The sequence below is a fragment of the Phodopus roborovskii genome, unplaced genomic scaffold (assembly GCF_943737965.1).
Source record: "Phodopus roborovskii unplaced genomic scaffold, PHOROB, whole genome shotgun sequence".
Classification (NCBI taxonomy): Eukaryota; Metazoa; Chordata; class Mammalia; order Rodentia; family Cricetidae; genus Phodopus; species Phodopus roborovskii.
The window spans coordinates 13954427-13968128 of NW_026126460.1; positions in this window are offsets into that span (position 1 = coordinate 13954427).

Here is a 13702-nt window from a genome sequence, read left to right on the forward strand (position 1 = left end):
TAAAGGAACAGCTGAGAGCTCACATATTAATCTACAGCAGAAGACATTCACACAGACATATAAACACACACACATTCACACACACACACACACACACACACACACACACACACACACACGCACACACACCATAGGGTAGAGAGAGACTTAAGTCCTCAGGTGAATGTGAGCTGTTGATACGGGTATAGCTGTGCCAAGTACTCAATATTCTCAGATCAATAGGAAAATGTCATAACCTTCTATTCTAGTCCTTGTGTGCATAGAAAATTCTCACTATAGCTTTCTACTAGTGATATTAACAACCTGAAGACTGCATCATTAGAGAGATTTCTCCTATCTACATTAGCTAAAGCTATCTTCTTGATACAAGTGAATAGTATAAATGCTTCCTCCATGCTTATCTCTATCTATGTAATGATTCTGCACCCTTGTTCAGCTGTATGAAAATTTCCTGCCTTTCTGCCAAACTCTTTCTAATAACTATAGCAAGCTTTGGGTGTTTGTGTGTCTCTCTGTCTATCTATTTTCATTCCATGACTGCCCGATTCAGGTCCAAGTCTCTGAGGCCAAGCAAATACTCAATAGAGAACAATATGAGTGAAGACCTAGGGAAGGCAAAGCATGCGAGTTTGAAGAACTAAAGAATGCCGAGTATAATTGGAACACTGAACTCAGAGGGTGGATGAAGAGACTAGGAAAATAGAGCTATCTACCAAGGCTCTTGTAAGCTATGCTGAGGAGTCAACATTTTGCTAAGGGCAACAAGAATCTGTTGAAGTATTCAAGTTAAAAAGCAACGTAATTACTTTTGAATTCTTGGAAAACCCACTTTCATTATGGAAAAGGAAATTAATGAATCACAATTTGAGACAGATTGATCCAGTGGTAGGAGAGTTGGAAATTTCTTGAAATAAATAATAGGAATGAGAAACAAATTTTAAAGTGATGTTTTGGAGAAAGAAATACCAAGTAGTATTTGGATGAGTGAGATGGAGCTTGAGAGACTTTATTTATTTATTTATGGTCCCTACAAGCCTGGAAGTTAGCACCATTTAAAAGTGATATTGTATTTTAGATGTGTAAGTACTTAACATCTTGATGTAATGACTATTTTTCTGGCTGTGAATCTAGACTCTGATGCTCTGGTCTTCAGCAGGCTGTTCTCATTTCTGTCTCAGATTTTCTTATAGCATGGGGACAATGGCCCCTACTCATAAGTGTATTGTGATGGTAGATTGAGAAATTAATAATGAGCTTGGAACCATGCTGAGTGCAGAGAAGGCTGTGATACATGTTAGCCATATGATTATTGTTATTACTCTACAGAGCATCTACATCAGTGGTTCTCAGCCTTCTAATACTGTGACTCTTTAATATAGTTGTGGTGACCCCACCCATGAAGTTATATTCATTGCTACTTTATAACTGTCATTTTGCTACTGTTATGTAAATATTTGTGTTTTCTGGTGATTGTAGGTGAATACTATGAAAAGATTGTTCAATCCCCCAAAGTAGTCAAGACCCAAAGGTTGAGAATCATTGATCTAGACAAAGATGAAAGATGCCTTCTGCATATTTAGAGTAAGGGGGAGTAGGTTATCAACAAATGTGTATCAAATTCAATGTCTTTTGTATATTGGAAGTAAATAATTCCTAAAAGTAGGGTTCCTTGTAGTTATTACTGATACTTTATCACTATAAAATTAAAACTAGTGCAATGTTAAAATATTTAGAGATCCCTGAATGGAAAAGTATTTTATTACATAAAACATAAAATATTATTCTTCAACAAGTTTGTAATGAAATATTTCAATAATAAACTAGTTTGAGATTTGATATTCTATAGATCAGATTAAAAAATCTTTGGTGCATCCATTAGAAATCATACGGTCTTATTGAATGAATTCATAAAGGTTCGTTCACTTGGCATAAGCGTGGATTTCTTGACTGGTAACTTGGTAAGACAGTTTCTCTGTTGCTGAAGAAGTTATTGTACTTCTTCACAGGGTGGTGCTGTGCATTTTCTGTGTCATGCAGTTATTTTCATTGGAAATTTTTCATGTGGCAGAGGTGGTCCCAAAGGGAAATGCAGATTTTCTTTTTTGGGAAGGTGGGATGGTTCAGTGCATTTGGTAGTCAGGTACTTCTGATATGAATCGGCTGTTGTAACCTGAAGGATGAGATAATGAACATGATTTGAGTACTTTATCATATGCAATGCTTATATTTTGGTTATGTAATCTTATTTAAATTCATACAGAATACATCCATTCTATACAGATGTAAAGTCAAGGCTTAGGGAAGTAAAGTGATTGCCTGAAGCCATACAGAACATCAGGGAAGAATGTAAACAAGTAATGAATCTCGTGGTACAGGAAAGAGTAACCAGAGCAATAGACAGATCAAAGCAGTAGATAAGGAGGTTGTGGGAAAAGACATGAAAGAAGAGATGGCTGAATAGGGAGCTCTGTGTCATAGTAAGGTCATAGACTTTGGTAACTTGTGGAGATGCTGAAGAATGAGTGATACACAGAAGCTGTGATGTCTTAAATTCTTTCATGGGGTACAGAGGGTGCAGAGTGCTACTAGATCCATAGGCTACACAGGTCCATGTTTGAACATACTTGAGCCATATTCTGAGAGTTTGAATATGGTAGAGTTCAGACAGTCACACTGACTTCAGTAGATTCCATGGAAGTGATATTTGGCTGTGGGAACTTGGGGTTGTGTGAGGACAGAATCAGAACGTAAGGTCTGATTTCCTTGTGTCAGAGTCACATGATGCACTATTGTTTCCACAGCCATAAAACAATTACCCCAGACCTTAGAGACTAGAATACTATGTTACTATACTGTATAATTGTGAAGCTCAGAATTTTGGATCAGACTTATCTGCATGGTTCTTCTATTTGTCATTGGCAGAGGTCAATTTGTGGGACTAAAATTGTCAGTTGACTGATCTTGAACATTAAAAAGTGAGGCGGACAATATGACTCAGGTGATAGAATTCTGGCTTAGCACACAGAAAGCCCTGGATTTCATACCCAAACAGTGTAAGTTGGAATTGGTGGTACAGTTTTGTAATTCTAGCAGTAAGGAGGCAGATGCAGATGGATTAGATGCTTAAAGCTCATCCTTAGTTACATGGTGACTTCAAAGCTAGCTGAACTATAAAGTGGCCTTCGCAAAAGTGAGGCAAAAGAAACAACAACCAGAAAACCCAACAAAATAAAAATCTGAAAGAAAACCCCCCCCCTCAAAATCCAAGATAGCTTCATTCATATGTACAGTTCCTTGGAAGGGATGGCAGGAAGTGAGAGCCCAATCAGGGGTTTGGCTAGAGTGGCTTCAGCTGAAGTCTCCAATAAGTCAGTTTCTGGGACAAGTTCTGGCAGTTTGCTTCTTCCAGAGTCACCCCAGTGGAAACAGCAGTTTCTTGGGATTTGTCTTAGGACTCTCAGGGCATGGCTCCTTTGTATTCCACAGATAAATCACATCAACTATTAAGGGCAATTCAGATTTAAGGAGGAAGGAATTAAGCTCCTCCCTTTAACATGAGTCTCAGTTAAGAATTTACAGTTATCTTAACTCACACAGCTGACTCCAGTTATATAGCCCATAGACAATTTAATTGCTTCTTTGCAGAAGTTCTTGTTCAGTTAGGAACCATACATAAACATTCTTAGTGCAAATCTCACCATCAGAGAGCAAGAAGCATCTTCTCTTTTGAGGATACACCCAACTTCTCAACAGCACAAAGTAGTATTTTGCTGTCAAAGGCTAGGCAATACTCTCAAGTCGATTGAGGTCAAAAACTGTGATGATAGTAATTTTGGCACACTCAAAAGCAAAACAATTATTTCAGGAAACACATATCTGGAGAACCCTCAAGGAGAGACAGGCAGGAATTTCTGACTATACTGCTGGATCAGTGAAACCATCTAGGAGCATGGCTCTAAGAAACATTATAGACATTCTCTTCCTAAGATATATCCACACATTGTATTCAGTCACCTAAGAATTTTGTATCAATACCATTACTCTGTAGCTTAAGTAAGAACAGCACATGTTTTAAAGAAATGAGAGACTGTGTTATAAGTACATATTCTTTTACTTTTTACTTAAGTGAGAATGCTAATGGCTAAAATCCAGGATCCTTGAGGTTAAAGTCTGTTGTCAACTGTGACTTGATGCTACATATTGTTTGTCAAGGTATATAAAGTCCTTGAGGTTTCCCAGTAGTCAGTCAATGAGGAACAACAGCTCATTTTTAGAAGTGTCATTCAGAGAAATAAGATAATTCATGGTGATTTTTATAGAATTGTACCTACATGTAGCAAAAACTTGATAAACATTTTTTTGATAATTTTTTAATTTAAATTTGAAACAAGCAGTCCTGTCCCCATCAAGAGCACCCTTGGAGCTCTGATACACCCCTACCCATCCCCACCACGAGCCTGCCCCCACCCACCCTGTGCCCTACTCTGCCCACTGTCCTGCCACTCTGGTTGAACACTGGGACAGAGGGTGGAGCCAACAGTCCAAGACCATTCTGCAGAAACACATAGAGACAGCTGACCTGAACAAGGAGGAGCTAATGGGCCTCCAGACTGTTAGCTGGGAAGCCAGCATGGGACTGACTCAGGCCCCCCTGAATATGGGTCTCAGCCAGAAGGACTGAGCAGTCTAAGGGACCTCAGACAGTGGATGTATCCCTGGTGAACAAAAGGACCTTGCGAACACATCCCCATGGTGGGATAACTGCCTTAACCTAGAGACAGGAGAAAAGCCCTAGTCCCTACTTCAAATGACCTGTCAGATCTATATGACCCCAACTGGATGGCATTGCCCTGCATATGGAATTGGGGTGGGGGGATGGGAGGGTAGTTAGGGTGCATGTGAGAGGGCAGAGAGGGTAAAAGTGAGGGAGAGAGGGAGAGGGAATTGGGATCAACATGTAAAATAATAAATTAAGTAAAAAATTTGAAACAAGCATGTTTTTCATGTCAATCCGAGTTCCCGAATTATACGCTCCTCCCCTGGTCCCCCCACAAATCCCCATCCCATCCCTTTTATGCTCCCCAGGGAGGGTGAGGCCTTCCATGGGGAGTCTTCAAAGTCTGTTGTATAATTTGCAGCAAGGCCTAGGTCATCCCCCATATATGTCTAGGCTGAGGGAGTATCCCTCTAAGTGGAATAGGTTCCTGAAGTCCATTCTTATACTAGGGATAAGTACTGATCCATTACCAGAAGGCCTATAGACTACCCAGTCCTCCTAACTAACACCCATGTTCAGGGAGTCTGTGTTGGTCCTATGCTAATTTAGCTGTGGGTGTCTGTTTCTGCTTCCATCAGCTACTAGAAGAAGGCTCTAGGATGGTATATAAGGTAGTCATCATTGTCATTATTGGGGAAGAGCATTTAATGTAGCCTCTCCACTATTGCTTAGATTGTTAGTTGTGGTCATCCTTGTAGGTCTCTGGAAATTTCCCTAGCGCCAAATTTCTCTTTAAACCTACCATGGGTCACTCTTTTGATGTATCTCTTTTTTTGCTATGGTCTATTTTTTTCCCTGACTCAATCTTCCTGCTACCCCATGACCACCTCATCTCTTTGGGCTGAAAAACACTTGAGAAAGTACCCATAGTTAAACACTGAGCCAAACTGGAATCCAGCTGCAGAGAGGAAGGAGTGATAAGAAAATGGGGACAAGACCAGGCTACAGAAACCCACAGATAGCTGACCTGAACAAGGGGGAGCTAATGGACCCCCAGACTGAAAGCTGGGAAAACAGCATTGGACCAACTCAGACTCTCTGAACATGGGTCTCAGGAGAAGGCCTGGGCAGTCTAAGGGACCTCTGACAGTGGAACCAGGATGTATCCCTGGTGCATGAAAGGACTTTGGGAGCATATTCCCCATGGAGGGATACTCCTGCCTAACCTAGGCAGGAGGAAGGGCCTTATCCCTACTCCAAATGACTTGACAGATTTTTGTTGATCCCTCCTGGAAGGCATCACCCTCCCTGTGGAGGGGGGGGGATGGGATGGGAGTGTGATAAGGGTGCATGGGAGGGAGAGAGAAATGGAGAGAGGGAGGGAGAAGGAACTGGGAATGATCTTTAAAATAAGGAAAAAAAAGAAAATATTATAAACCACCTTAAAAAAAGTACTTAACATCCTTAGGCATCAGGGAAATGCAATTCAAAACAACTCTGAGGTATCATCTTATTCCTGTCAGAATGGCTAAAATCAAAAACACCAAAGACAGGTTATACTGGAGAGAATATGAAGGAAGAGGTAAACTTCTCCACTGCTAGTGGGAGTGCAAACTTGTACAACCACACAATCAGTATGGCAGTTCCTCAGGAAAATGGAAATCAGTCTACATCAAGTCCCAGTAATCCCACTCTTAGGAACATACCCAAAAGATGCACATTCCTACAACAAGAATATCTGTTCAACTATGTTCAAAGCAGCATTATTTATAATATCCAGAACCCAGAAGCAACCTAAATGACCCTCAACTGAGGAATGGATGGAGAAAATGTGGTACATTTACATAATGGAGTACTACTTAGTGGAAAAAACAATGGAATCTTGAAACTTATAGGCAAATGGATGGAACTAGAAGAAACCATCCTGAGTGAGGTAACCCAGTCACAAAAAAAGACAAATATGGTATATACTCACTCATGTATGGTTTTTAGACATAGAACAGAGGATTATCAACCTACAATCCACATCACCAGAAAAGCTAGGAAACGAGGAGGACTCTAAGAAAAACATACATGTTCCCTGGGAGAAGGGGAACAGAACAAGATCTCTGGAGCAAATTGGGAGCATGGCGGGAGGGGAGAGGGAGTTGGACTAAACATTCTTGAATGCCTTTTAAAAGTTCTGATTGGTAGGGACAGCTTAGTCCTTTGTAAATATAATGATCATCAGGTCCATTGGGCCTTGTTAATACACACTATAGGGATCAGACAACAATTGACTCACTATAGGATCTGATAAAATCAGAATGAATTTTGAAATATTTTCCTTGCCTATGTTCTCAAGACAGAAATACCTAAAAAAAAAAAAAAAAAATCAATGTAGAAGTAGATACCCAGTTGCCCTGAGAAGGAAGTACTTATGACAAATAGTCAGGGCTAGAAGTTCTCCAAATGTTGAACATGCAAATTTTATAAAAACCATGCATAAATTGGGACCTTAAATTATTTTCCAAAATACAGGCAGTGACTGAGGTCAGTAGAGCATTTGCCTGCCACCACAAAAACAATGCTGGATTAAACCTATTTAGCCAAATATAGAATGATTTTTAAGAAATTAGCTGTTGGAAAAATAGCTTCAACAGCTTTAACTCACTAGCTATCATCAAGGCAAAGCCTATTAACAATAATTGGTGAGTTCTTAGAAACTAAGAACCCATAATTAAATTTTATTGTCTTGTGAGTGATTTGGATTAATTATAGCCATACTAGGCACGTAGTTGCCCCTCCCACTTTAGAGTTGGGGGGTGGCTGTTTCACAGAATCTAGGCATTTACTGCAACCCTTGAGCATTCTGTGTGCTGCCAAGGCAAATCTGCTACAAAGCCCATTTCCTCTTAGGATTTACTGAAAAGTGACAGGTGTTGATTTGCTGGTATCTTTCTCAACAGAGCCGAATGAGCTAAACAAAATGACTTCTCTACCCATTTAGGCAGAAAAATAAATGGGGACACCAGATAATGAGTGAATGTAGAGTTAGCTGGACTCAAAGCCTTCCAAGCTGTTGGCAGCTGGAATCAAAAGAGGAATCATGCAGGCAGTTGCTCATGTTTATTGCTGAACATGAAATTAGAAAGATGCTTCATCTTCTCCACAGGTGCAAGAGCATATAGTTATTAATTGCAGCAAAACACGCTTATTGACAACCCCAAGCCTGCAAAATCCCACACTCAGCAAATGGTTTTCAAAGTTCATCCAAAAACCACTTTAGAATCAATACAAAACCTCGTACAGTTGATGAATCTCTGCCCAGCAGAATTGTGCATCCTGGAAGCACAGCATAGACTGCCTCTCGATACTTATGTAGTCTAGTATCATTGATGCTTTCTTTGTTCTTCTGGAGAGGGGGCACCAATTAAATAAAACATTCTTCAAGTTTACACTCTGGATTGGTATAAATCTAAACTATGGGGAGGGTTGAACCAACTTTGTTTCTGACTAGAGGTTTTAAAAACAGTTTTACCTTTTCATTGAGTCTTAAGACATGCAAGATCACATGTTCATCCCATGAATTTAGCAAATGTCTATTAGGCAGATTATTTAGGCAAATCTATTACTGGACAAATTCTAGTCTTAATACTAGAATTTATATAAATACACACGGGCTTAAATTCTTATTGGATTGATGTTATGAACTAATTATGACATGTCATCAGAGAGTATCTCATTAAGTTCTGAATTATATCCAAAGGAAATTAAGAGCCACCTTGGTTTGAAGGGGATAAACACTTGAAGGAATTTCAAAGATGGGCTTCTGAGCTATGATTCCCACTGCTATTAATTGAGTATACATAGTTTATTTAGTTGCTTTTTCCTAACTTATTTAAGATAAGATATGAGATATTCATAAATGAGTACAAAATAAGATCAAAATAAAACAATCTGATAGGCAAATAAATGCTGTAAGTGACTCAAGGGTTGACTACAATACTCTTAATGTTTCCACTGTTTGAAACTAGGTCTTTAACTTGATCCTAAGTCTCTTGGAAATAAGGAGAAGAAATGCAATTAGTGCAAGAGACATATGATTCCAGAGGAACCACAGGAGTTCTAATCATTATTGTGCATAAATACAAAAGATGAGTATCTCCAATAGATATTTTAGATATGGTGGGAATAAATTTAATTATTGAAGGTATTTATATAATATTTTATACTATATAGATTTACAGTTGCTACTCAGATTATTTAGCTTCATTAATTTACATATTCAAATAAGTATTAAAATGTTTATTAAGAAATTTCCTTGTGCCTTGGAGATAAACTGATGAACAAGACAGATAATAGTCAGAAATGACAGACTATTTATAAATCAGGGGATAAATAAATAAACTCATTTCAAAGAATTGTGAGTTATTGAGATGACACAACCAGATAATATGAAATGAAGTAACTGGGTAGATAGATAAGATGTGACCCAAGACACTTTTTAATGAATAGAAGGAAGTGCTCCTGACAAGATGAGGAAGAAGAATTAATTTCCAGAAATGGAGATCAGCAGTTTTGCTAGGTTTTAGGGAAGAATACAGTGGGTACATTGGAAAAATGACTGAGAGGCTGCTATGGCTAAAGCATAGGAAAGAAAATGAAGAGGAACTGAGGTGTTAGAAGTGGGTAGAATTGTACTGGAGAGCTGTTATCAGAGAGATGTCTCAGTTGCTAAAATCATGTACTTTTATTGAAAATTTGATTTCCAGCACCCATGTCAAGCACAAATTTGTGGGGACATAATTTGTTACAGCAATGGAATACTTAGATTGACATCCTCCTCCCCAATCTTAGAAACAGACTAAATTAACATTTATTTCTGGGAAAATATTAGGAGGTATTATAAAGAACAGTCACTGGCCATTCAGAATGTACAAAACAGGGTACAATTGCTGTTAATGTTTCAAAGGCACCAACAATCCTAGCTTTAAAATGGTTGATGGAAAAACCTGTATTTGTTGAGCAATGGCCTTTTGCAACAGAGAAACTATGGGCTTTAGAACAGCTGGTACCGGAGCAGCCAAATACTCAGCATAATGAAGAATCAATCAGCCCTTGGAATTCTCCTTCTTGGGTCTCTGATGGAGTTGAAGACTTTACAATTATAGTTTTCCTTGTTGCCAAATTCAGAACAGAAATTCATCAAAGAGGTGTAATGTGTATAAAGATGAGAGACATAAAAAGGTAATTTTGTGTTGGTAATGTAAGTTAAGATAGAAAGTGAATTCAGTACAATCTTGGGATTCACCAAGATAGAATAGTTATAGGGTATTTTGTCTGAATTTATCAATTGCTATGGACTAGACATTTTTATGCATTTATTGGATTATACATATTGTAGTTATTGTGTATAGTGTTTCTTACACTAGTTATAAACTTTTTTAATTTTTAGATAAAAAAGAGAAATGTGATATCTTGTTTGTACTCGAACAAATAAATCTTTCCTGAAGATGAGAGGGTGGAGCTAGCTACTAGTTAGCCATTGAGGTTTGATATTCTGTATAGACCGACTAGAAGTGATATGGCTGGGTGGGGGAGAAAGAAATAAAAGGAGGAAGGGGACAGGAGTTCTCTCTCTTTTCATCTGAGAAGTTAGTGATGTAAGGTGTGGCTGTAGCTTGTTCCTTTGTCTCTCTGATCTTTCAGTATTTACCCCTATATCTGACTCTGGGTTTTTATTATTAAGATTTATTAGAACTTGTACCATATTAGGGCCCAGAATTGAAACTCAGCACCAACATGGTGCTTTATAACCATTTGTAACTCCAGTTCCTGGGGAATTTTGATGCTTTTTTTCTTGATTCTGTAGAGACCAGGCAAGCATAGGGTAAGACATACACTTGGGCAAAACATTCATACATATAAAAAATAGGTAGAATATCTAGTAAGTTACATGATACTGACATATTTTTGAGTCAAATCTATTAAAACAAATTTATAAAAGCATAATAAAGCTTTCAAAGTGTTATGTTAAAAATTTAGCAAAAAATGTACATTATATTATATTCATTATTTTATCATGTGAAAAGTAAAATCAGGAATTCCTAATTGTTCATGGAAGTATGAAAATATTAGCAAGGCAACAGGTATATCTCTAAGGTAAACTGGTTATGAAGCTATACCCTTGGTAACTAAATGAATTGACCTATGATATACAATAAACTCTAAGCCAATTAAGCTTTGGAGGGCTGCCAAAATTGTTACTAAGGCTTTACATTGGGTGTTATGAAGCCATACTTTCTGACAGTAATTAGGTGACAGGGTCAGTTATCCACCAAAGGCACTCTTATTTGATGATAATAAAACATAGGGTCAATATACCAGCCATCTCCTCAGGTAATAAGAAACAGGATTGGAATTTCACTGGACAATAAAACACAACATCAATATACCCAGACATCCTGTTGGCTCCCCTGTTGGAGAGGAAGAGCCTGACTTTTCTTGCCAGTCAAGTCATGCAGTAGAAATCACTTGACTGCTGTGGTCTTCTAGATGTAAAATAGCTTTGAGATTAAAAACTTGGTCAAAGAACTAGGTTTTAAACCAATAAAAGTCTTACACGGCCTAAGCTTTGCATCAGTGGGTGAAATATACTAATTACATATGCCAAAATAATTAATCTAGGATGCTCCTGGTTTGGCTCCTGCATTTGTTTGCCAAGGATCTAGTCATGTTTCTAAGAAATTATGATACTATAATATACCCTACCCTTGGTTTTGATTCAGGTCCCAGTCTCTATCTTGCAAGATGCAGCAAAATACTGAGCTGCAGTATTTTCTAGATTGATCTTGTGTGGAGCAGGGAGGGAGGTTCCTTGGGAATGTTTCTTGGAGTTTTATTTTAGATATGGGAAAGCAGACTTAGAAAAGGAATTCTGTAATTTTTCCCCAGTGATATGTTACCCACCTTTATTATGTGCATTTCTGAATTTTCTTACATGTTCTGACAATCTATTTCTGTATTCATAAGAACTGTATTTTCATTTAGTTGAGAGTAGGTGTCAATCAAGGCTCTGGTGGGCAATAGACAGTATACTGAAAATATCGTTTGAAGAGAACTGAACATGGGCAAAGTTAAGGGAATCAGCATGGAACATTGAAATACAGACAGAGCAAAAATGGGAAGACTTGAATAGCCATAGCACTAAAGAGAGGAGAGAGGAAACATCATTGGCCAACCAACGGAGTCTACAGCTACTGGAGAACTGAACGGATGATTTATGATCATAGAACAGCTCAACCACTTCCCAAACTACAGCCTCAGCCCAGAAAAGTAAAGAGTATCATACCTGCCATCTTCCTCATGTTTCTCTCCAGTTCTTGGTGGTGCCCACACAGTTAATGTAATCCAGTCACAAGCTTGTCTGATGACACAGTTCTGAGCCTGTCTCTTTAGAATAAAAAAAAAACATGTAGAAAAAAGCAGGTAAAGAATTTTCTGGGGAAAACAATGATCAGTTTGAGCTGTTACACTTTTAAATTAAACAGGGTTTAATCAAATGCTGTTTCTTCATTCTTCAACTTCTAAAAACTCCAAGTTAACTCTTTTCTCTTTGAGGAAGGATCTCACTGTGGAGCCCAAGATGGTCTTGAACTCACAGTTTTTTGCCTAAGTCCCCCAGCTTCTGTAATTATGAATGTATCAACGTGCCAAGCATTTCTGGTTAATTTTTATTGTTAGCTGGTTATCTTATTTTAAAAAGGGGTGTTTTCAAAGTATAATCACATACCAGGGAGCACACAGACTTTAAAGATATAGAGCTCAATGGATCTTCACAAATATGAACATGCTATGTAAATTTCTCCCCTGGATCAAGCAAATTTATGGGTCCCCCCAGAAGTGCTCTTTTGTTCCTCATTTCCTTATAGGACGCCACTATCCTACCTCTGGCAAACAGATGAGCTACAATGGATGTAAGTTTATTAATAAGTGTTCTGCTTGAACTTATTGAATCTGTCCTGTTCCCTAAACTTGTTGTTAAATCTCACCATATTGTTACACAGCATTGCATATTATTTTTTAATCATAGTCTACTATGTAATTATACCATATAATACTCTTTTAAAAAATCCAGTCTTCTAGTAGAGAGTAGGTTGTGGCTATTTTTGGCTCTTTTATTAAATCTGGTGTGTGTGTGTGTGTGCGTGTGTGTGTGTGTGTGTGTGTGTGTGTGTGTGTGATTGATGACTAGTCACTGAACCCAGGGCCTTATGCATGCTAGACAATCACTCTACAATCCAGCTGCATTCTCAGACTCTTCACAATAAGATTACCATAAATATTCTCATACTTGGCCTTTGGTGAGTATATGTACTTCATTATAGAGGCTATTGATCTGGAAGAACTGCTAAGTCAGAGAGAATATATATGTGGTCAGGTTTACTACATCGTCAGATTTTAAAACTGTTTTCAACAATGCCAATTTCCACTAGCATTGGGTGAATTTCATCTGATTACATCCACACACCCATGGTTCCCTTTTTTTATGTCTTTACTGTGACGGAGATTGTATAATGATATTGAAATATAACTTTCTTTGGCTTTTCTGTGGTGACTAATGATCTGAATACCCTTTGATGTATTTATTGGCCACTTTGACATCAACTATTAACTTCATGCTTCACTCTTTATTCTATATAAGGTGGTTCTCTAATTTATTAGTGATAGGGATGTATCATATATTCTGGGTTTGAGCCTTTTGTTGAATGTAGCTGACTATGTCTGTAGGTGGGTGGTAGGTGTATGTACTGTGAATTTCTTTCACTCCATGATATTCCTTGGCAGAGTTTTAATAGTACATTTTTATAGATACATCTTAAATTTAAACAATGCAATTGAAAAAAGTTTTACACTTTGATTAACAGAGTTCATATACATTTCAGGAACTTTTTTTTGCCTGCCTACCCAACTGGTATGCTATGTTCACTTATGTTTTTAATG